General features: G+C 44.7%; 1 pseudogene; it reads left to right on the top strand.

Annotated features, from left to right (window-relative positions):
- Positions 1 to 19,061, top strand: part of LOC139563772 (RNA helicase aquarius-like) — a 94,797-nt pseudogene extending 75,736 nt beyond the window's left edge.
- Positions 19,062 to 23,665: the final 4,604 nt, after the last annotated feature.

Here is a 23,665-nt window from a genome sequence, read left to right on the forward strand (position 1 = left end):
GGGTGTGGTATTTTGACCATTATACGTAAACTGGGTGATTTGAGCCCTGAATGCTGATTGGCTGAAAGCCATGGAATATCAGACCGTATACCACGGGTATGACTAAACATGTATTTTTACTTTTCTAATTACGTTGGTAACCTGTTTATTAAAGCAATAAGGCACCTCAGGGGTTTGTGGTATATAGCCAATATACCAAGGCCTAAGGGCTGTCTCCGGGCACTCAGTGTTGCGTTGTGCTTAAGTAAAGCTCTTAGCTATATTGGCCATATACCACAAACCCAGAGGTGCCTTATTGCTATTAAAAACTGGTTACCAACATAAATGGAACAGTAAACGGGTATTTCTGTGTCATACCCATGGTATATTTAGGTGATAGTGCCCGAGAAGCCGGTGTTTGGAGGATATATTCGTAGAGGGCCGGCAAACTGTGCCAATATATCCTCCAAACACCAGCTTCTAGGGCATTATCACTTTTATACTTCGGGTTACCAACATACTCAAATAATGATTGACACATTTTTATTAACGTTATTTTGATGATTTTATTCGTACTATTTCATCCTTTCACAAGATATAGTCCCGAAACAAATCTAGGGTTGCTAACCAAGCCGGCTGGTCGTTCGTTCTATTGGTTCGGTTGCCAGAGACGCAACCAGTCATTCAGTCTTTTTGTTCTGTATCTATGTACGCAATCCAGTCTTTCGTTCTAAATGTTCCATTGCCATACACTCGGGGCTCCGGTTGTGATTCAGCCTGGAATCGAACAAGGATCTGTAGTGACGCCTCTAGCACTGAGATGCGGTGACTTAGACCACTGCGCCACTCGGGAGCCCATTGATGAGACAGTCTGATTGAACAGACTAAATAGGCATTTTAACGTCGTAGATTTAGCTGGTGGTAACTTGTGGAATAGACACTGGCTGGAATGCACTTTTAACCAATCAGCATTCAGGATTAGACCCAGCCATTATATAATGGCTGATATACACACGGCTGAAATGCTGTTCGAGCCAATCAGCATCCAGGACCCCAGCTACCTGGTTTATAATATTCAGTAGATCACTGATGGGACACGGGGGAATATTGAAATCACTGGTCATTTGAAAAGGTTAACATTAGATGGATTATTTTAGCATGTGTGTATTTACCAGTACATTACATTCTCAGTATGTTTCACTCAGCCCTGATTCTACAGTAGCTCATTTTCCTTTTAGGGGTAGTGTGCCACAGCCGCACGCTCTTTCACTCCCTCCCCAATTGTATTCCCTCTTTACTTTACATCTCCCTCAGTTACTCAGCCACGTGCCAGTCCTGGGCCGTTACACTCAACCTGAGGCGATGGGCTGAGGCAGCTGTTGCAGCTGTTGCCATGGTTACTGAGTTCTCTTGCGTTTGGGCACATAAGATCACATTTGTGTCAAGCAGAGACATGCGAGACACAAGCATACTGGAGACATCACACACACACCAGGGTTTCCATTAGTCGGCAATTGCCGGTTTTTGCCCCCCCCCCCCCATTTTAAATAAAATGACCGGTGAAGAAAAGAAATCCCAATGCAAAATAGGTTTTTATTCATTGATGGAAATAACATTTGACAGTCATGCTTATCTGTCTATTTCACGCCCTGACCGTAGAGATCTTTTTATTCTCTATGTTTGGTTGGTCAGGGTGTGACTCGGGTGGGAAACTCTATGTTCAGTGTTTCTATGTTTTGGCCGGGTATGGTTCTCAATCTGGGACAGCTGTCTATCATTGTCTCTGATTGGGAATCATACTTAGGCAGCCTTTTTTCCTTTTGTATTTTGTGGGTAGTTGACTTTGTTAGTGGCCTGTATAGCCCTAGTAAGCTTCACGTTCATTTTTGTTGTTTCTTGTTTTGTTGGCGACATTTATAATAAAGAAAAATGTACGCTCACCACACTGCACCTTGGTCCGGTCATTTCCACCACGACGGCGATCGTGACAGAACTAACCACCGCAAACGGACCAAGCGGCGTGGCCGGGAGGAGCAGACAGCGTGGACATGGGAAGACATTCTGGAAGGAAAGGGATCCTGGACGTGGGAAGGGATACTGGCTGGAAAGGATCGCCTGCCGTGGGAGCAGGTGTAAGCAGCGAGGCGGGCGGAAGCAGCTAGTCAAGGGGACCAGCGTTACATAGTGTCAAGGCTGGCAAGGAAGACCGGGAAGCCACTCCCAAAAGATTTGGGCGGGGGGCACACGGGGAGGTTGGCGGAGCTAACTCCCTGTGCTCACGGCAAGGAGCGTGGTACTGGTCAGGCACCGTGTTATGCGGTAAAGCGCACGGTGTCTCCAGTGCGCGTGCACAGCCCGGTGCGCTACATTCCAGCTCCCCACATTGGACGGGCTAGAGTGGGCATCCAGCCAGGACGGATGGTGCCGGCTCAGCGCGTCTGGCCTCCAGTGCGTCTCTTCGGTCCAGGATATCCTGCGCCGGCTCTGCGCACTGTGTCTCCGGTGCGTCTGCACAGCCCAGTGCGTCCTGTGCCAGCGCCCCGCATTTGCCGTGCGAAAGTAACCATCCAGCCAGGACGAGTTGTGCCAGCTCTACGCTTGAGACCTCCAGTGCGCCTCCACGGCCCAGTGTATTCGGTGCCTGCTCCACGCACCAGGCTTCCAGTGCATCTCCCCAGTCCGGTTAGACCTGTTCCGGTTCCACGTACCAGGCCTCCGGTATGTCTCCCCAGCCTGGTAAAGCCCTGTGGCAGCTCCACGCACCAGGCTCCCCATACATCTCCTCAGTCCGGTGAGACCGGTTCCGGCTCCACATTCGAAGCCTCCAGTAATGATCCATGGCACGAAGCCTCCAGTGATGATCCATGGCACGAAGCCTCCAGTGATGATCCATGGCACGAAGCCTCCAGTGATGATCCATCACGAAGCCTCCAGTGATGATCCATCACGAAGCCTTCAGTGATGATCCATGGCACCAAGCCTCCAGTGATGATCCATGGCCCGGAGCCTGCAGTGAGGATCCATGGCACGAAGCTTCCAGCATTGATCCGCAGTCCGGAGCCTCCTGTGACGGTCCCCAGTCCGGAGCCTCCAGCGGCGGTCCCCAGTCCGTAGCCTCCAGCGACAGTCCTCAGTCCGGGTCCTGCAACGAGGGTCCCCAGTCCGGGGTCTGCAACGAGGGTCCCCAGTCCGGGGCCTGCAACAAGGGTCCCCAGTCTGGGGCCTGCAGCGAGGGTCCCCAGTCCGGGGTTGGCGACGAGGGTCCCCGCACCAGAGGCGCCACCAAAGTGGGGGGAGCCAGAGGTGGAGCGGGGTCTGCGCCGCCACCGAGGTAGATGCCCACCCGGACCCTCCCCTATAGTGTCAGGTTTGCGGCAGGAGTCCGCACCTTTGAGGGAGGGTACTGTCACGCCCTGAACGTAGATATCTTTTTATTCTCTATGTTTGGTTGGTCAGGGTGTGACGCGGGTGGGAAACTCTATGTTCTGTGTTTCTATGTTTTGGCCGGGTATGGTTCTCAATCAGGGACAGCTGTCTATCGTTGTCTCTGATTGGGAATCATACTTAGGCAGCCTTTTTTCCTTTTGTATTTTGTGGGTAGTTGTCTTTGTTATTGGCCTGTATAGCCCTAGTAAGCTTCACGTTCGTTTTTGTTGTTTCTTGTTTTGTTGGCGACATTTATAATAAAGAAAAACGCTGCACCTTGGTCCGGTCATTTCCATGACGAAGGCGATCGTGACAGTCTATACGTTCATTTTCAAGTTTAATGTATTCAATTGGCCTGTGTGTATTTTCCTTACTCATCATGTATCTTATTTATCCAACACAACTACGCACAGCATACAGAGCCTATTTTAAGTGGGATTTCTCCTGCAGCTCCTCAGTTGGTTTCTGCTGGAGTAAAATGTGCTTTTATAAGCCCATTCATTGTGAAACAATTCTAAAGGCAATTGCATGTCCCAAAAAGTTTTGGTGCACGATTTGAAAAGAGTTACTATATTTATTTCTCAACTGGTAATTTAAGGCGCGCCTCCCTTCACCATTCAGATGCAGGCAACAGGCTATCAGCGCGTCACCCACCACTTTACAATGTGAGCTGAAGGCACTATGCATTTTGAAAACATACTTAATTGTTCGACACCTGAGTGTTGTATTTCATATTGTGATGTATATTTTACCTTGCTTTAATGTAGTCTATAGGCAAAATCCCACCATGGAAACGTGGAGGCAATTCTTTTATAAAGACTTCAAAGGCGGCCTGTGAGTTTCAAGTTTGGGGAAGCTTACAATTTATCCTACCATTCTGCGAGCCAGTTATGATTTTCATATGATCATTTTCATGGAACAGTTTCATTTCAATATTAACTTTTTAATTTCTCAAAATCATTGTCACCTGGTTAATCATAAAAATGTGAATTAAGATGATAAAAATCTCAAATTTAAAGGTCAACTAATGTGAGATCACCAACCTCTGTCATATGGACACATTGATGCACTGTGATCCATTGGCGGCTAAAGAAATTAGTGCATGGAACTCATAGCCTATAGACCAATCCAGCAGTAGGCCTATTACTTCCGTTGCTTTTTCACAACGAGGTTAAGTTATCGAGGGGGAGATTTGTAAAGATTCTTCAAATAGCTTACTGTGAGAAATATTATCATTCGCAATGGATGTAAAAAAACAAAAACAGTGTTTCAACAGTAGGCCAGGTAATTCTGTGCATGCTCAGGCGTGCGCGCTGTCGTGGCAGAATCAGATTTAGCTAAGTAACATAGATAAGATGTTATTTTCATCATATGCTTGTGAGATACTTAGAATGGGGCCCTCTGGCCTATAGGATTGACAGTGCATTTTCCCTTCTGAGCTAGGGATTAGTAACTTGGGGCCAGAGAGGGGAGAGGTCAGGCTTGTCTTCATAAGTCAATGTATCTGTTAAACCATGTGGTGCTAGGTAGAATATCAGAAGGGGAGTAGGACAGAATGGAACGTTGTTTTCTTATGGGAACGTTGTTTTCTTATGAGAACGTGTCTGTAACTATTCCTAAACCATGTGACGGGATGGCGTTATTAATGGGGAACCAGTTAGTTATCTCATACAATGTCTGTACGCCAGTCACTCCCTACTTTTCTCATAGGGGGAAGGAGTTTGGCAGTGTTTGGAACCATTGTATTTCCCCTCTGAGGTTGCCCTTATCTTGATCTAGTATATGACCTAAGAGGCTCTCTGTCTTTTCTGAGCTTATCCAGGAGGGGGTGTATTTGAGATGGGAGTATCTCAAACGACAATTGATATATGCCATTGGATGAGGTAATGGTTGGTAGACAGTGAAGTACCAAGCATGAGATTGAAACCTTGTCTTGGGAGATCAAACTGAACGAGGATTTATAGCTGATGCTGTCTAGCGATAGGATACTCCTCTTTCGGGTAAAGGATTCTTTGTAAGTTGAGAGGGGTGTATCTCGGCTATAAATGAAACTAAGAATTGTTTTGTAAGCACTCTCAGGGAATTCATTTATAGACACTGAATTGATCTGAGAGTCAAAAAATGGCTTTGGTGAAGCTTATATATATATTAAAGATGTACTGTATAATATAACTCTGACTTGTGTGTGGTTGGCTTTTTCTTAATTGAGTAATACAGGAAATTACCACGACAGCGCTCACCCAACATTATCAGGACAGAGAAACCAGACACACGTATTGCTCACATGGAGCATTCCAAACAAAAGATAAAAAATGGACAAATCTTGTAAATTATGGTTATGAAATTAACCAAAACTTGTTTCTCACAAGTATAGCAGTTTGTCATCTCTGTAAACAACGTTTCCACTCCGAGAATGGTAAACGACTGTAATTAATACTTGCATTAAGTTCAATTCATGTAACCAAATGAACGGTATTAACAGTACATTTACTACTGGTGACATACTTTTATATATAGTGTATGTGGACCCCCCTTGAACTTAGTGGATTTGGCTATTTCAGCTGCACCCATTGGTGACAGGTGTATAAAATTGAGCACACCGCCATGCAATCTCCATAGACAAACAGTGGCAGTAGAATGGCCTTACTGAAGATCTCAGTGAGTTTCATTGTGGCACCGTAATCGGATGCCACCTTGGAGTGGTGTAAAGCTCTCCGCCTGGACTCTGGGGCAGTGGAAACATATTCTCTGGAGTTCTCTGGAGTTATGAATCACGCTTCACCATCTGGCAGTCCGAAGGACGAATCTGCGTTTGGTGGATGCCTGGAGTACACTACCTGCCCCAATTCATAGTGCAAACTGTAACATTTTGTGGAGGAGGAATAATGGTCTGGGGCTCTTTTTCATGGTTCGGGCTAGGCCCCTTAGTTCCAGTGAAGGGAAATCTTAACGATGCAGTATACAATGTAAGTGAGAGCATGGAACCCTTAATTCTAGATGATTCTGTGCTTCCAACTTTGTGGCAACAGTTTGGGGAAGCCCTTTCCTGTTTCAGAATGGCAATGCCCCCGTGCACAAAGCGAGGTCCATACAGAAATGGTTTGTCGAGATCGGTGTGGAAGAACATGATTGGCCTGCACAGAGCCCTGACCTCAACTCCATTGAATACCTTTAGGATGAATTGGAACACCAACTGTGTGCCAGGCCTAATCGTCCAACATCAGTGCCCGATCTCACTAACGCAGCAATTTTCCATGTTCCAACATCTAGTGGAAAGCATTCCCAGAGGAATGGAGGCTGTTAAAGCAGCAAAGGGGGGAACAACTCCATATTAATGCCCATGATTTTGGAATGAGATGTTCGACAAGCAGGTGTCTACATACTTTTGGCCATATAGTGTATGTAATGGGGAGTTGATTAAAAAAAAATACAAAAAAGGGAAATAATTCACACAATGAAACAATGAATGTGCTAAGATTGGCGGGAGAAAGCTGAGCAATTCTGGAGAGACTCATCTATATCTTCGCCACACACCCTTCCCTTTCTTGTCTCAATATTTAGAATTATAGTCCTACTCAAGACATCTTCACACATATTTTAGATGCTCTCACTGACAGCCGCAACTCAATAATGGATTATGCACCCAATGCATATGGGTCCTGTAAATTTCTCAAATGGCTGGTAAATTAAAATCGTCCAGGTCACATTGTCCGGTATCACATTTTCCTAACGAAAACCCTGGCGCGGGCACACACAGATGTCTGCTCTGGTGGGTGGATGTGTGTGTCCATCTTACAGCGTGTCTGTGTGTCTCTGGGTTACAACTAGGCGCCCAGAGTGTTTCCTGGTCAGATCACATGGTCAGGAAAATCTGTCGGTAGTCATATTAACAGGGTTCATTGGAGCCAGGTAAGGGGAAGTCAGTGGGAACAGAAACAGACGTGGTGCAGTGTTTTGATGGGATTCCATGGCTGGTTGTCTAGCAAAGGTCCAGGCTGTGTGAGTTATTCTACCCCACCCTGCTCTGTTATTCCACACTGTTATTCCACCGTGCCCAGCCTTAATTGAAACTGGATGAATAATGCATACTGTTGGAAATGTGTAATTTCATTTTGGCGACATTTGGAGGGCAGATCATTCTCTGTTGTGGAAGCACTGCCTCCAGGGTGCGTTTCAGTGTGTGTATGCGTGCGTATCTCAGTCTCCGTGTGTGTGTGTGCGTCTCCGTGTGCTTGTGGTATATTATAGCCTTTCAGCCCTGGTTAAAAGTCACTGAAACCGATAACAACTTAGTAATAGTGAGACGGGTAAGTGTTTTATCAAATCTATCCAGTCCCCTTTAATAATGGTCTTAATCTGAAAACAGTCCCCTTTAATAGTGGTCTTAATCTGAAAACAGTCCTCTTTAATAGTGGTCTTAATCTGAAAACAGTCCTCTTTAATAGTGGTCTTAATCTGAAAACAGTCCTCTTTAATAGTGGTCTTAATCTGAAAACAGTCCCCTTTAATAGTGGTCTTAATCTGAAAACAGTCCTCTTTAATAGTGGTCTTAATCTGAAAACAGTCCCCTTTAATAGTGGTCTTAATCTGAAAACAGTCCCCTTTAATAGTGGTCTTAATCTGAAAACAGTCCCCTTTAATAGTGGTCTTAATCTGAAAACAGTCCTCTTTAATAGTGGTCTTAATCTGAAAACAGTCCTCTTTAATAGTGGTCTTAATCTGAAAACAGTCCCCTTTAATAGTGGTCTTAATCTGAAAACAGTCCCCTTTAATAGTGGTCTTAATCTGAAAACAGTCCCCTTTAATAGTGGTCTTAATCTGAAAACAGTCCCCTTTAATAGTGGTCTTAATCTGAAAACAGTCCCCTTTAATAGTGGTCTTAATCTGAAAACAGTCCCCTTTAATAGTGGTCTTAATGTGAAAACAGTCCCCTTTAATAGTGGTCTTAATCTGAAAACAGTCCCCTTTAATAGTGGTCTTAATCTGAAAACAGTCCCCTTTAATAGTGGTCTTAATCTGAAAACAGTCCTCTTTAATAGTGGTCTTAATCTGAAAACAGTCCTCTTTAATAGTGGTCTTAATGTGAAAACAGTCCTCTTTAATAGTGGTCTTAATGTGAAAACAGTCCTCTTTAATAGTGGTCTTAATCTGAAAACAGTCCCCTTTAATAGTGGTCTTAATCTAAAAACAGTCCTCTTTAATAGTGGTCTTAATCTGAAAACAGTCCTCTTTAATAGTGGTCTTAATCTGAAAACAGTCCTCTTTAATAGTGGTCTTAATGTGAAAACAGTCCTCTTTAATAGTGGTCTTAATCTGAAAACAGCGGATTAACTGAAACGCTTCTGGTCGCTAATTAGAACATAGATGGTGAGAATCAGAGGATCGGTGATAGTAAGGCCACTGCAGCTTGAGGCTGCAAATCTATACAAAAAAAGACATATATAACTGCCTTTTGAGTTTTTATAGAGATGTCTACGTATTAATGAGTGTGGGGGAGGGATCAAACACTTGGATGGAGAAAGAGATGAAGGCAGAAAGAGATGGAGGAAAAGAGGGTGAGCGAGAGAGAAAGGGAGCGAGAGACGGAGAGAGGGGGATGGAGAGAGAAAGGGAGCGAGAGACGGAGAGAGAAAGGGAGCGAGAGACGGAGAGAGGGGGATGGAGAGAAAGGGAGCGAGAGATGGAGGGAGGGGGATGGAGAGAGAAAGGGAGCGAGAGACGGAGAGAGGGGGATGGAGAGAGAAAGGGAGCGAGAGACGGAGAGAGGGGGATGGAGAGAGAAAGGGAGCGAGAGACGGAGAGAGGGGGATGGAGAGAGAAAGGGAGCGAGAGACGGAGAGAGGGGGATGGAGAGAGAAAGGGAGCGAGAGACGGAGAGAGGGGGATGGAGAGAGAGGCTGGCCAGCTGCTGTTGAACAGCTGTGACCTGTCTGTATTTGGGAGGAGAAAGAGAAGCGTGATGTTCTACTTTTGTCATGATCCTCCAAACCCCCTTTGTTCACTGCACTGCAGACAGAATCGAGGCACTGAGAGGCCAGCTGACTGCACATTGTGTGTGTGTGTGTATGCATTGGCGTGCACATGTGTGTGCGTGCCTGTCTGTCGTATGTAAGATGGTGTCTATCTTTTTTTATCATGCGTGCAACTTTACGTGCATTTCTTTGTGTATCTGTAAGTGAACATCTGTGTGCATGAGACCTGCCACCTGATCCTGTGTTTTAGTTTAGTGAGAGGGAAAGTAACGCATATCCCAGTCCCAGTGTGGTTCAGCAGCAGGCCAATGAGCTTGAGCATCACACCCCGTCATGCCGCCTACCAGCCCGGCGGGACATAAACCCCAGCCAGCCTAACCTCACCCCCATCAGACCCCTCTCTGCGTGGCACACTAACCAGCACAGGGGCACGGGCACAGATTTCATATATTAAAACAAACACACACAGACTGGTTTACAGTGCCCTCTGGGTACTAAAAGAGCTTGGAATTAGTGTGGAAATGTGTATTACAAACATGAAGACTTTTGTAATCATCTCGCTTATAGTCAAACCAGTAGGGGAAAACATTCTAATACACTGGGAAATTCGTTTTTGTATCTGTTTTAGTAATAGTATTTTGTTTGATTTCCCCTGTGTGCAAAACTTTTTATTGTCTAACCTGCCCTCTCTTTCTCTCACCCCCCTCTCCTCAACACATCCCCCCACCCCACCTCCCTCTCTCTCAACCCTTCCTCCCTCTCTCTGTCGAACTTGGGTGAGGCAGAGTACTGTGTGGATCTGTTCATGTACATGCGTCTGCTGGGTTACCCTGCCGACAGGATCAGCATCCTCACCACCTACAATAGACAGAAACACCTCATCAGAGATGTCATCAACCAGCGCTGTGCTGGGAACGCCTTCGTTGGACAGCCCAACAAGGTAAGGACATACACCACTATATAAACCGCACACACACGCAGAAACCCTGCCCTTTGCTATCCTAAAAAGATAGACACATACCTCATCAATCTACACATAATCCTCCATAATGAGAAAGCGAAAACAGATTTTTCCAAAATTTTAGCAAATGTTAAATAAAAAATCTGAAATGCCTTATTTACATAAGTATTCAGACCCTTTGCTATGAGACTCGAAATAGGGCTCAAGTGCATCCTGTTTCCATTGATCATCCTTGAGATGTTTTCTAACTTGATTGGACATGACCTGTGTATAGGTTGACAGTGCATGGTATACACTACCATAAAGGCCTGATTGGTGGAGTGCTGCAGAGATGTTTCTTTCTGGAAGGTTCTCCCATCTCCACAAAAGAACTCTGGGAGCTCTGTCAGAGTGACCACCAGGTTCTTGGTCACCTCCCTGACCAAGGCCCTTCTACCCCGATTGCTCAGTTTGGCCGGATGGCCAGCTATAGGAAGAGTCTTGGTGGTTCCAAACTTCTTCATTTTAAGATTGATGGAGACCACTGTGTTCTTGGGGACCTGCAATGCTTTAGACATTTTTTGGTACCCTTCCCCAGATATATATATATATATATACAGTGGGGAGAACAAGTATTTGATACACTGCCGATTTTGCAGGTTTTCCTACTTACAAAGCACGTAGAGGTCTGTCATTTTTATCATAGGTACACTTCTACTGTGAGAGTCGGAATCTAAAACAAAAATCCAGAAAATCACATTGTATGATTTTTAAGTAATTAATTTGCATTTTATTGCATGACATAAGTATTTGATACATCAGAAAAGCAGAACTTAATATTTGGTACAGAAACCTTTGTTTGCAATTACAGAGATCATACGTTTCCTGTAGTTCTTGACCAGGTTTGCACACACTGCAGCAGGGATTTTGGCCCACTCCTCCATACAGACCTTCTCCAGATCTTTCAGGTTTCGGGGCTGTCGCTGGGCAATACGGACTTTCAGCTCCCTCCAAAGATTTTCTATTGGGTTCAGGTCTGGAGACTGGCTAGGCCACTCCAGGACCTTGAGATGCTTCTTACGGAGGCACTCCTTAGTTGCCCTGGCTGTCTGTTTCGAGTCGTTGTCATGCTGGAAGACCCAGCCACGACCCATCTTCAATGCTCTTACTGAGGGAAGGAGGTTGTTGGCCAAGATCTCGCGATACATGGCCCCATCCATCCTCCCCTCAATACGGTAGAGTCGTCCTGTCCCCTTTGCAGAAAAGCATCCCCAAAGAATGATGTTTCCACCTCCATGCTTCACGGTTGGGATGGTGTTCTTGGGGTTGTACTCATCCTTCTTCTTCCTCCAAACACGGCGAGTGGAGTTTAGACCAAAAAGCTCTATTTTTGTCTCATCAGACCACATGACCTTCTCCCATTCCTCCTCTGGATCATCCAGATGGTCATTGGCGAACTTCAGACGGGCCTGGACATGCGCTGGCTTGAGCAGGGGGACCTTGCGTGCGCTGCAGGATTTTAATCCATGACGGCGTAGTGTGTTACTAATGGTTTTCTTTGAGACTGTGGTCCCAGCTCTCTTCCGGTCATTGACCAGGTCCTGCCGTGTAGTTCTGGGCTGATCCCTCACCTTCCTCATGATCATTGATGCCCCACGAGGTGAGATCTTGCATGGAGCCCCAGACCGAGGGTGATTGACCGTCATCTTGAACTTCTTCCATTTTCTAATAATTGCACCAACAGTTGTTGCCTTCTCACCAAGCTGCTTGCCTATTGTCCTGTAGCCCATCCCAGCCTTGTGTAGGTCTACAATTTTATCCCTGATGTCCTTACACAGCTCTCTGGTCTTGGCCATTGTGGAGAGGTTGGAGTCTGTTTGATTGAGTGTGTGGACAGGTGTCTTTTATACAGGTAACGAGTTCAAACAGTTGCAGTTAATACAGGTAATGAGTGGAGAACAGGAGGGCTTCTTAAAGAAAAACTAACAGGTCTGTGAGAGCCGGAATTCTTACTGGTTGATAGGTGATCAAATACTTATGTCATGCAATAAAATGCAAATTAATTACTTAAAAATCATACAATGTGATTTTCTGGATTTTTGTTTTAGATTCCGTCTCTCACAGTTAAAGTGTACCTATGATAAAAATTACAGACCTCTACATGCTTTGTAAGTAGGAAAACCTGCAAAATCGGCAGTGTATCAAATACTTGTTCTCCCCACTGTATATATATACAGTGGGGAGAACAAGTATTTGATACACTGCCGATTTTACACTGTATATATATACAGTGGGGAGAACAAGTATTTGATACACTGCCGATTTTGCAGGTTTTCCTACTTACAAAGCATGTAGAGGTCTGTAATTTTTATTATAGGTACACTTCAACTGTGAGAGACGGAATCTAAAACAAAAATCCAGAAAATCACATTGTATGATTTTTAAGTAATTAATTTGCATTTTATTGCATGACATAAGTATTTGATCACCTACCAACCAGTAAGAATTCCGGCTCTCACAGACCTGTTAGTTTTTCTTTAAGAAGCCCTCCTGTTCTCCACTCATTACCTGTATTAACTGCACCTGTTTGAACTCGTTACCTGTATAAAAGACACCTGTCCACACACTCAATCAAACAGACTCCAACCTCTCCACAATGGCCAAGACCAGAGAGCTGTGTAAGGACATCAGGGATAAAATTGTAGACCTGCACAAGGCTGGGATGGGCTACAGGACAATAGGCAAGCAGCTTGGTGAGAAGGCAACAACAACTGAAAATCATACAATGTGATTTTCTGGATTCCGTCTCTCACAGTTGAAGTGTACCTATAATAAAAATTACAGACCTCTACATGCTTTGTAAGTAGGAAAACCTGCAAAATCGGCAGTGTATCAAATACTTGTTCTCCCCACTGTATGTGTGTATGTGTATATATATACGTGTGTATGTATGTATGCATGTATATATATATATGTGTGTGTGTGTGTGTGTGTGTGTGTGTGTGTGTGTGTGTGTGTGTGTGTGTGTGTGTGTGTGTGTGTGTGTGTGTGTGTGTGTGTGTGTGTGTGTGTGTGTGTGTGTGTGTGTGTGTGTGTGTGTGTGTGTATACAGTTGAAGTCAGAAGTTTACATAGATCTTAGCCAAATACATTTAAACTCAGTTTTTCACAGACCTGCACAAAGCTGGGATGGGCTACAGGACAATAGGCAAGCAGCTTGGTGAGAGGCAACAACTGTTGGCGCAATTATTAGAAAATGGAAGAAGTTCAAGATGACGGTCAATCACCCTCGGTCTGGGGCTCCATGCAAGATCTCACCTCGTGGGGCATCAATGATCATGAGGAAGGTGAGGGATCAGCCCAGAACTACACGGCAGGACCTGGTCAATGACCTGAAGAGAGCTGGGACCACAGTCTCAAAGAAAACCATTAGTAACACACTACGCCGTCATGGATTAAGATCCTGCAGCGCACGCAAGGTCCCCCTGCTCAAGCCAGCGCATGTCCAGGCCCGTCTGAAGTTTGCCAATGACCATCTGGATGATCCAGAGGAGGAATGGGAGAAGGTCATGTGGTCTGATGAGACAAAAATAGAGCTTTTTGGTCTAAACTCCACTCGCCGTGTTTGGAGGAAGAAGAAGGATGAGTATAGCCCCAAGAACACCATCCCAACCGTGAAGCATGGAGGTGGAAACATCATTCTTTGGGGATGCTTTTCTGCAAAGGGGACAGGACGACTGCACCGTATTGAGGGGAGGATGGATGGGGCCATGTATCGCGAGATCTTGGCCAACAACCTCCTTCCCTCAGTAAGAGCATTGAAGATGGGTCGTGGCTGGGTCTTCCAGCATGACAACGACCTGAAACACACAGCCAGGGCAACTAAGGAGTGGCTCCGTAAGAAGCATCTCAAGGTCCTGGAGTGGCCTAGCCAGTCTCCAGACCTGAACCCAATAGAACATCTTTGGAGGGAGCTGAAAGTCCGTATTGCCCAGCGACAGCCCCGAAACCTGAAGGATCTGGAAAAGGTCTGTATGGAGGAGTGGGCCAAAATCCCTGCTGCAGTGTGTGCAAACCTGGTCAAGAACTACAGGAAACGTATGATCTCTGTAATTGCAAACAAAGGTTTCTGTACCAAATATTAAGTTCTGCTTTTCTGATGTATCAAATACTTATGTCATGCAATAAAATGCTAATTAATTACTTAAAAATCATACAATGTGATTTTCTGGATTTTTAGATTCCGTCTCTCACAGTTGAAGTGTACCTATGATAAAAAGTACAGACCTCTACATGCTTTGTAAGTAGGAAAACCTGCAAAATCGTCAGTGTATCAAATACTTGTTCTCCCCACTGTATTATTTTTTTTTGGGGGGGGGGGGGTCTGTGCCTCGACACAATCCTGTCTTAGAGCTCTACGGACAATTCCTTCGACCTTGGTTGTTGCTCTGACATGCACTGTCAACTGTGGGACCTTATATAGACAAGTGTGTGCTTTTCCAAATCATGTCCAATCAAATGAATTTACCACAGGTGGACTCCAATCAAGTTGTAGAAACATCTCAAGGATGATCAATGGACGCAGGATGCACCTGAGCTCATTTTAGTCTCATAGCGAAGGGTCTGGATTTTTTTTTCTTTTATTTTTATTCGCTTTGTCATTATCAGGTATTGTGTGTAGATTGAGGATTTTATCAATTTTAGAATAAGGCTGTAACGTAACAAAATGGGGTCTGAATACTTTCTGAATGCACTGTACAAGTACTAAAAAATGCTATTCACAGTTTTCTGCACACACAAAACAAATACTAGACAGCAAGGCTTGAACCAGGAGGGGATTCTCTGCTGTTACCAAGTGAAGCTTGATTTTGGAAGAAGCTAACCACTTAGCTAGATAGCTTAGCTATCCAAATGCACAACTCCAGAGCATTTAGCACATTTAGACAGTTAAATAATAGTTCTAAGCTATCTAGCTCACAAACATTTAGCTGTGAATTCCATACTGTAACTAGATCACCTGGCTCGTGCTGCACAACATTGAGTGACTTACAAGGTTCCGGTCTTGTGTGCTTGTAAACAAACACCATGTGACTGGGGACAACCGGTAAACATCCTAATGAAAAATTATTTGTCCAGTGAAATGAAGAACGCAGTCCTCTATCTCCTAACATATTTCACAAGTTGATTGCAGGTACTTACTTAAAAAGTAGGCACAAATATTCAAATGTATTAAAAAACTGAAAATACATAGTTTTGACGGTATTGAAAAAACATCCCGTGGTTATTTCCAGATACCCTGACATGCGGTATATCGTCCAAGCCTACTTCTCTGCCTCTTCAAAAAGTTTGAAGTTCCACTCGCACCTCCAGATTTTCACAACCTTGATCTCCTGTCGATGTCAGGTGGCTTCTCAGCTCCCAATAACAAAACACCTATTTACTGGTATGTTTACTCTTCAGCTGTACTTGACTTTAACACCCTCCACATGCACTTCACACTCTGTTAGCTTTTATCACCAAGTCCCTCTGCAACCTGTAGTCCTTAACTATCCTGGGTGAGAATCACAGCACGCTCTCTCACTCTCTCTTTCTCTTGCTCTCTCGCCCTCTCTCACTCTCTCTTTCTCTTGCTCTCTCGCCCTCTCTCACTCTCTCTTTCTCTTGCTCTCTCGCCCTCTCTCACTCTCTCTTTCTCTTGCTCTCTCGCTCTCCTCTCTATCTCAAATTCTAAGGCGCTTTATTAGCGTGGGAAACTTATGTTTACATTCTCAAAGCAAGTGAAAAACAAACAAACGTGAAATATGCAATCCAAAATGTAAAAAATAAGCATAAAAAATATATAGACATCTCAAATGTTATATTATTATCTATTTACACTGGTGTAACGTTGTGCAACTAGGTATTGTGTGAATGGCAAGGGAAGACAAATAAACAGATCTCTGGCTCGCTCTCTCTGGCTCTGTCTCGCTCTCTCTGGCTCTGTCTCGCTCTCTCTGGCTCTGTCTCGCTCTCTCTGGCTCTGTCTCGCTCTCTCTGGCTCTGTCTCGCTCTCTCTGGCTCTGTCTCGCTCTCTCTGGCTCTGTCTCGCTCTCTCTGGCTCTCTCTCGCTCTCTCTGGCTCTCTCTGGCTCTCTCTCGCTCTCTCTGGCTCTCTCTCGCTCTCTCTGGCTCTCTCTCGCTCTCTCTCGCGCTCTCTGGCTCTGTCTCACTCTCTCTGGCTCTGTCTCGCTCTCTCTGGCTCTGTCTCGCTCTCTCTGGCTCTGTCTCGCTCTCTCTGTCTCGCTCTCTCTGGCTCTCTCTCTGGCTCTCTCTCGCTCTCTCTGGCTCTCTCTCGCTCTCTCTGGCTCTGTCTCGCTCTCTCTGGCTCTGTCTCGCTCTCTCTGGCTCTGTCTCACTCTCTCTGGCTCTGTCTCACTCTCTCTGGCTCTGTCTCGCTCTCTCTGGCTCTGTCTCGCTCTCTCTGGCTCTGTCTCGCTCTCTCTCTCTCGCTCTCTCTCTCTCTCTCGCTCTCTCTGCTCTCTCTCGCTCTCTCGCTCTCTCTCTGTCTCGCTCTCTCTGGCTCTTTCTCGCTCTCTCTGTGGCTTCTACACAGTTAAATCTTTACTCTAAGCTGTACAATGGCCACCAGCCAATCAGTTCAGTGTCTGTACCTCTTGGTTTGGGCTGGGTGATATGGCCTAAAAATGATATCTCAATTTTTTTCAACGTTTTTTCTTTATTTTTACTATTTTCTACAGTGTAGAATAATAGTGAAGACATCAAAACTATGACATAACACATATGGAATCATGTAGTAACCAAAAATGTGTTAAAAAAATCTAAATATATTTTATATTTGAGATTCTTCAAAGTAGCCACCCTTTGCCTTGATGACAGCTTTGCACACTCTTGGCATTCTCTCAGCCAGCTTCATGAGGTAGTCACCTGGAATGCTTTCCCAACAGTCTTGAAGGAGTTTCCACATATGCTGAGCACTTGTTGGCTGTGCTCAGCATATATGTTACGTCCGTCGTTAAATGAAGACCAAGGTGCAGCGTGGTAGGCGTACATTTTCTTTTAATTTGAAATGTTCCACCAAAAACAATAAACAACTCAACGAACGTAAAGCTAGGAGTGCAACACATGCAACACAAATAGACAAGATCCTACAACTGAAGGTGGGAAAAAGGGCTGCCTAAGTATGATCCCCAATCAGAGACAACGATAGACAGCTGTCTCTGATTGGGAACCATATTCGGCCAACAAAGAAATATAAACATAGATTTCCCACCCTAGTCACACCCTGACCTACCAAATAGAGAATTAAAAGGATCTCTAAGGTCAGGGCGTGACAATATAAGCCTTCCACAGTGTCGGGTTCACCTAGGGGTCATGATAAGGGTTGTACCAAAATGTTTGATGTATTAGAATAAATTGATTATGCTTATGTAGTATTAATAGAAGGGGAGGGGTTATAAGAGCCCTCCCTCCTTTCATTTATAGGGTCCTAGACTACAGATTAACAATATATATATTCATTATAGAGGTTCAGAATTGGTCCACAGTTGTTTTCTAGTTCTCTCTCTCTGCCTATTATAAAGAGACCCCTCTTAGAAATGTGTGACTGAGACAGAACTGTGCAGGGGAGTGAAGGAGGTAAGAGACTAGTCAGACATTCCACAATAAATCAACTTGGGGGAGTGGACATTTACTGCTGAGGCGTTAGAAAACACTGGAACTATTGTATCTCTTGCAAGTTAGTATAGCTGTGTATGCATGGGCTTGGTCTGAGGAGTAGGATGTAATAACGTATGCAGTGACATCACAGGGGGTTGACTCCAAGCATGATAAAAGCAACGTGGACTTTACCTTTGATGCAGAACTTACTCGGAAACATGTGTTCCCTTTTCCTTTCGTCCTTGTCAATCATCATTGGCTCATTGGTGAAATTAGCATTATGACAGTATTGGTGAAATTAGCATTATGACAATATCTTTAATTAAATCATTCAAAAACCTTTATTAATGCAATTGCAGACAGAAGTTGACAACAGGAACATAACGCATGTTTCCGAGTCAGTTCTGCATCAAAGAAAAAGTCCAAAGTTATTTATTAAACCCGAAGTCCAGCCCTAGTGATGTCACTGCCTATGTCATTATCTTTTACTCATGAGACCAAAACCATGCCTATTCTACACTAAAACTCTTGTTTATATAGCTATCTAAAAGCTTAGCAGTAAATATCCAAGTTGATTTATAGTGGAATGTCTGACTAATGTCTTATCTCTTATACTCCCTGCAGAGTTCTGTCTTCACAGTCACACATTTCTCAGAGGGGTCTCTTTAATAAGAGCAAAGAGACCAGAAAACAACTGTGGAACAATACTAAACCTCTATAATGAATATATATTGTTCATCTGTAGTCTAGGACCCTATAAATGTAAGGAGGGCGGGATCTTATAACCTCTCCCCTTCTATTAATACAACATAAGCATAATCAATTATTATAATACATCAAACATTTGGTACAGCCCCTGTCACGACCCCTAGGTGAACCCCCTTCACTGGCCCACGGAGTCCAGAGAATTCTCTCTTCTCTCTGCATCTCTATCGGTGTATGCTATCTCTGTGGCTCTCTGGTGCTATCTCTCAGTCTTTAGCACTATTACTGGGAGCTCATCCCTTCCAGCTTTTCCTTATTTTTTCATTCTCTCCTTCTCTCTCATTAGGTGTGCCTCTCAGATGGAGAGCTGACCTCTCTGGGGTGACAAACTGCAGGGAGGGAGAGAGAGAATAATAGAGGAAGGAGAAATGAAATAATAATTGTCTCTGGGGAAACTGCTGAGCCGCTGGAAAGGTCAAGCCGGCCGGTCTGCGTTTTGGCCAGAGTGTTGACATGTCACAATGGCTAAAACACACCAAATGTCACCAGCAGCCCGCCAGTTCAGTCCATTGTCTAATTAGACACACAGTACTTAAGCTACTTAGGGTGGCAGGTAGCCTAGCGGTGAAGAGCGTTAGGCCACTAACCGAAAGGGAGCTGATTCTAATCCCCGAGCGGCAAGGTGGAAAAGTCTGCCTTCTGCTCTTGAGCAAGGCAGTTAACCCCCAACAACAACTGCGGAAGACACATTTCGGTCGAATGCATTCAGTTGTGCTACTGACTAGGTATTCCCTTTCCGTACTTCGTACCAACTAGACTAAATAAACCCACTACACCAGGGCAAGTCAGTCACATCCACACCTCCGGGTCCTGCATTCCTTTTTCTGCTCTTCCTTTCTCCCTGATAGATAATTGATATGCACTCAGTGCTCAATTGGTATCAAGGGACCTAACGTGTGCCAGGAAAACATTCCCCACACCATTACACCACCAGCCTGTACAGTTGACACCAGGCAGGATGGGGCCATGGACTAATGCTGCTTAGTGCCCAGGCCAAATCCTGTCTCTGCCATCAGCATGACGCAACAGGAACTGGGATTTGTAGGACCAGGCAATGTTTTTCCTCTCCTCAATTGTCCAGTGTTGGTGATCCCACTAGAGCCACTTCTTGTTTGTAGCTGATAAGAGTAGAACCCGGTGTGGTCGTCTGCTGCAATAGCCCATCTGTGACAACGACAGAAGAGTTGTGCATTCCGAGATGCCGTTCTGCACACCGCTGTAGTACTGCTCCATTATTTTCCTGTTTGTGGCCTGCCTGTTAGTTTGCACAATTCTTGCCATTTTTCTTCAACCTCTTATCAACAAGCCTATTTTTCACCCAAACGACTGCCGCTGACTGGATGTTTTTGTTTGTAGACCTTTCTCTGTAAACCCTAGACACTGTCGTGCGTGAACCCCAGGAGGCTGCCGTTTCTGAGATACTGGAGCCGGCACACCTGGCACCGACGATCATACCACGCTCAGTCGCTTAGGTCACTTGTTTTTCCCATTCTAAAGTTCAATCGAACAGTAACTGAATGCCTCGATGCCTGTCTGCCTGCTTTATATAGCAGGCCACGTGACTCACTGTCTGTAGGAGCAAATAAACTGACTACTGAGTGTATAACTGTCACTGATTGGCCAGGTATATTTCTTAATTCCTTTACTTTTTGGGGATTTGCGTGTATTGTTGGGTATTACTGCACTGTTGGAGCTAGGAACATAAGCACTTCCCTACACCCGCCATACATTTGCAAAATATGTGTACGCGACCAATAAAATTTGCTTCGTTGTGTCCCAAGTACCAACCAGGTCTGAAGCCGTCCCTTGTTAGAGGGGACGGAAGGATGAAAACCAGCAGTGCCGTGCTAAACATCTCCAGTCCCTGGATTTGAATTGCTTTACATTCCACTGTGGGTCACAGTACAATGAATCTTAGGAACGGTTCACAGACCTATGCACAGGGATCAAGTTTAACCAATCTCCCATTTTTGGCGTACTATGCATTTTTAAGAAGGTGTTTTTGTAGTTACTTTGGAAATTATAAAAAGTGCTGTTGGTGGTCTATCTTTAGAATGTAGACCAATCAATATTTTTATAAACACAGAAGCCATTTACTGCATTTAACCTACTACTTTAACTGAGTTAAGGGGTCATTTGATTAATGCACACAATCACATTCATGCAAACTGGATTTAGAGCGATGACACGCATGCGTGCACACACATACACAAGCAGGTCAGGGCTAAATTAGATTAACATTGATAGAATCCGTAGCCAAAGCAATAAGGTTAATCAGTCTTCACCAAGTTGCTATTCACTGCAACACAGTGGTGTCAAGGAGGAATGAAGCGAGAGAGAGAATTATGAAGGGAGGGGGGTACAGGGACAGATGGGATGGAAATCAATCTCTCTTTCTTTCCCATTTCCTGAGAACAGTGGTAGGACACAGTCAATACAACAGGAAATCAAAAGGAACCCTGCGACACACCGGGACACTTTTATAGATTGACTCAATGGCTTACTCATAGTCTGGAAGATAGTGTCCCCCACAAAATATGTGCATTCCCTACCACTGCCACCCTCCAGTGTGTCGCCGACCTCTCACTACCCCAGCATAGCCCTGGGAACCCACTCAACACAGTGAAAGATCAGACAGTACGGTGTTAGGTTCTAATTCTCAGAGTAAAAAACTCAACGGACATTTATGAAAGCTTAACCAAGTTTATTCTGCCCAGAGGGTCGATACAGCTGCATTCAGACATATATATATATATATATACTCCAATTTAGCCACTCGTCCTTCTCTCCAATCCTTACATCTTTTATGGTCCGACAGGAAGACGACGTGATACGATAATAAACCATTGTTTCTCCCTTAACGGAATCTGACCTGACCTCAACCCCCTTGAGGCCTAATCCAAAGATCTCCACCTGTCTCCCCTAACACATTCCACAGCCATCTATCTCCTACAGATAACCATTAACTTCTGATGTAAAAACCAGTCTCTTTCACTCCTTATATACTGTACTTCTGAGTATAACAATGTTCCAAGTTTAACCCAGAATCTAACAAAGGCATGCTGTCTTCAGTAGCTACCTACAGACTCATAAATAAGAGGGAGAGAGCAGAGATACAGCAATGCATATTTCAATCAGGTGACCGTCGCTGAGATCCAGTATGACAGTGATATAACAGGGGAAAAGAAGAGAATGTGTGTGAGTGGGCGATCGGGCGTGTGCGTACACACTACAGCAGATCCCACTGCCCATAGATGTGTGCCTGCCATGAAGTCCTGACCTCTGCAACTCCCTCCCTGGAAGATTTCACATAAATAACTTAACACAATGCAAAATGCTATGCCCCAGGGCTCTATAGAGCCCTCTCTCTCTATTTCCCTCCCTCCCTCTCTCTCATTCTCAAAAAATAAAAGGCTTCTGCCGTGTTTTGCTCTGGCAAATAAGGTGAAACATTTTGGCTGAAATTGCACAGCATATTTGCCCCTTCAGTTTCCACTAGGCTATGCCATTGGGTGGGTGCATTTGAGGTGTGTGTGGCTGCGTATGTCCATGGCAGGGATGGGTGTTGGCTGTTGTGGGGTAGTAGTAGGCCACAACAGGGGTGGGAGGTCTTGAGAGCGACTGGCAATAGTGTCTGAACAGACAGCTCTGGACATCTCACGTTGTTGTAAAAGCAACATATTGTTGCTTCTGGTGCTGCACCTGTTCTATATAGCAGCAGGGTGACCTAAATAAATATTGGTCCGCTTCCTGGTTTTTCCAACCCTCTCTACCTCCCTCCCCTGCATTCCCTTTGCCCATAAGGCGACTTAGAGGGGGTTTGGCTTGTGGGACTCAAGTCAATGAATAGTGCATTAGACCAAGGGGACTAGGCCTATCTAGATTTATTTAAAAGTTGTCTCTATGGCGCTTCTCTTCCCTCTGGCCTATTCATCCACTCAGGAGAATGGAAGAAGCCAGTACTGGGATACACATCTGGCATGCTCCATCTCCTAGACCAGCTGTTCCCAAACTTGGGGTTGCAACCCCACGTGGGGTCGCCTGATATGAAAATGGGGTCACGGGAGACTTTAAAAAAATATATATACACAAATATCTATATTATAATAATGTATTTTGTATCTCAATCATTGTAATGTGGTTAACCTTAAAAATCTAAATGAAAATGATGAATGTGTATCCCCATATGGAGTCATGATATGATGCACCAAGAGGAACTGGTGGCAAAAGAGCTAAGCACAGAACTTGGAGATAGGGCTCCCGAGTGGTGCAGCGGTCTAAGACACTGCATCTCAGTGCTAGAGGCGTCACTACAGACCCTGGTTCGATTCCAGGCTGTATCACAACCGGCCGTGATTGGGAGTCTCATAGGGCGGCGCATAATTGGCCCATCGTCGTCCGGGTTTGGCCGGTGTAGGCCGTCATTGTAAATAAGACGTTGATGACTTGCTGACTGGCCTAGTTAAATAAAGGTTAAATCAATTTAAAAAATTTAAAACAAAATATATATATACTGCGGCAGGTAACTTCGATTGTTACACTGCATGCATGCCTGTTTGCAAAACAGTATGGAGATATGGGATCAGACCGTGACAATGTTCTATTTCACCCCGAGGCCTGGTGGTTATGGAGAGGGAGTGTTGGATAGATTGTTTTCATTGAGAGAGGAACTGTTGTCATTCACAATGGATGTAATAAAATAAACTGCCTTCTTGCCAATGTAACAGACATATTTGGGAAATTGAACGAACTGGACGCAAGCATGTAGGGGAAGTACAAAATCATTCTACAGATGAGTGACCGAATCAGTGGATTCAGATGGAGAAAGTATTTTAAGAGTGAAACATGCCCCCTTCCCTCAGCTGTGCATGTTTCTAACAGAAACAGCACCAGTAAGTGTCCCACACGAGTGACGACTGCTCATCTCCA

The sequence above is a fragment of the Salvelinus alpinus genome, chromosome 34, assembly GCF_045679555.1.
Source record: "Salvelinus alpinus chromosome 34, SLU_Salpinus.1, whole genome shotgun sequence".
NCBI classification, from domain to species: domain Eukaryota; kingdom Metazoa; phylum Chordata; class Actinopteri; order Salmoniformes; family Salmonidae; genus Salvelinus; species Salvelinus alpinus.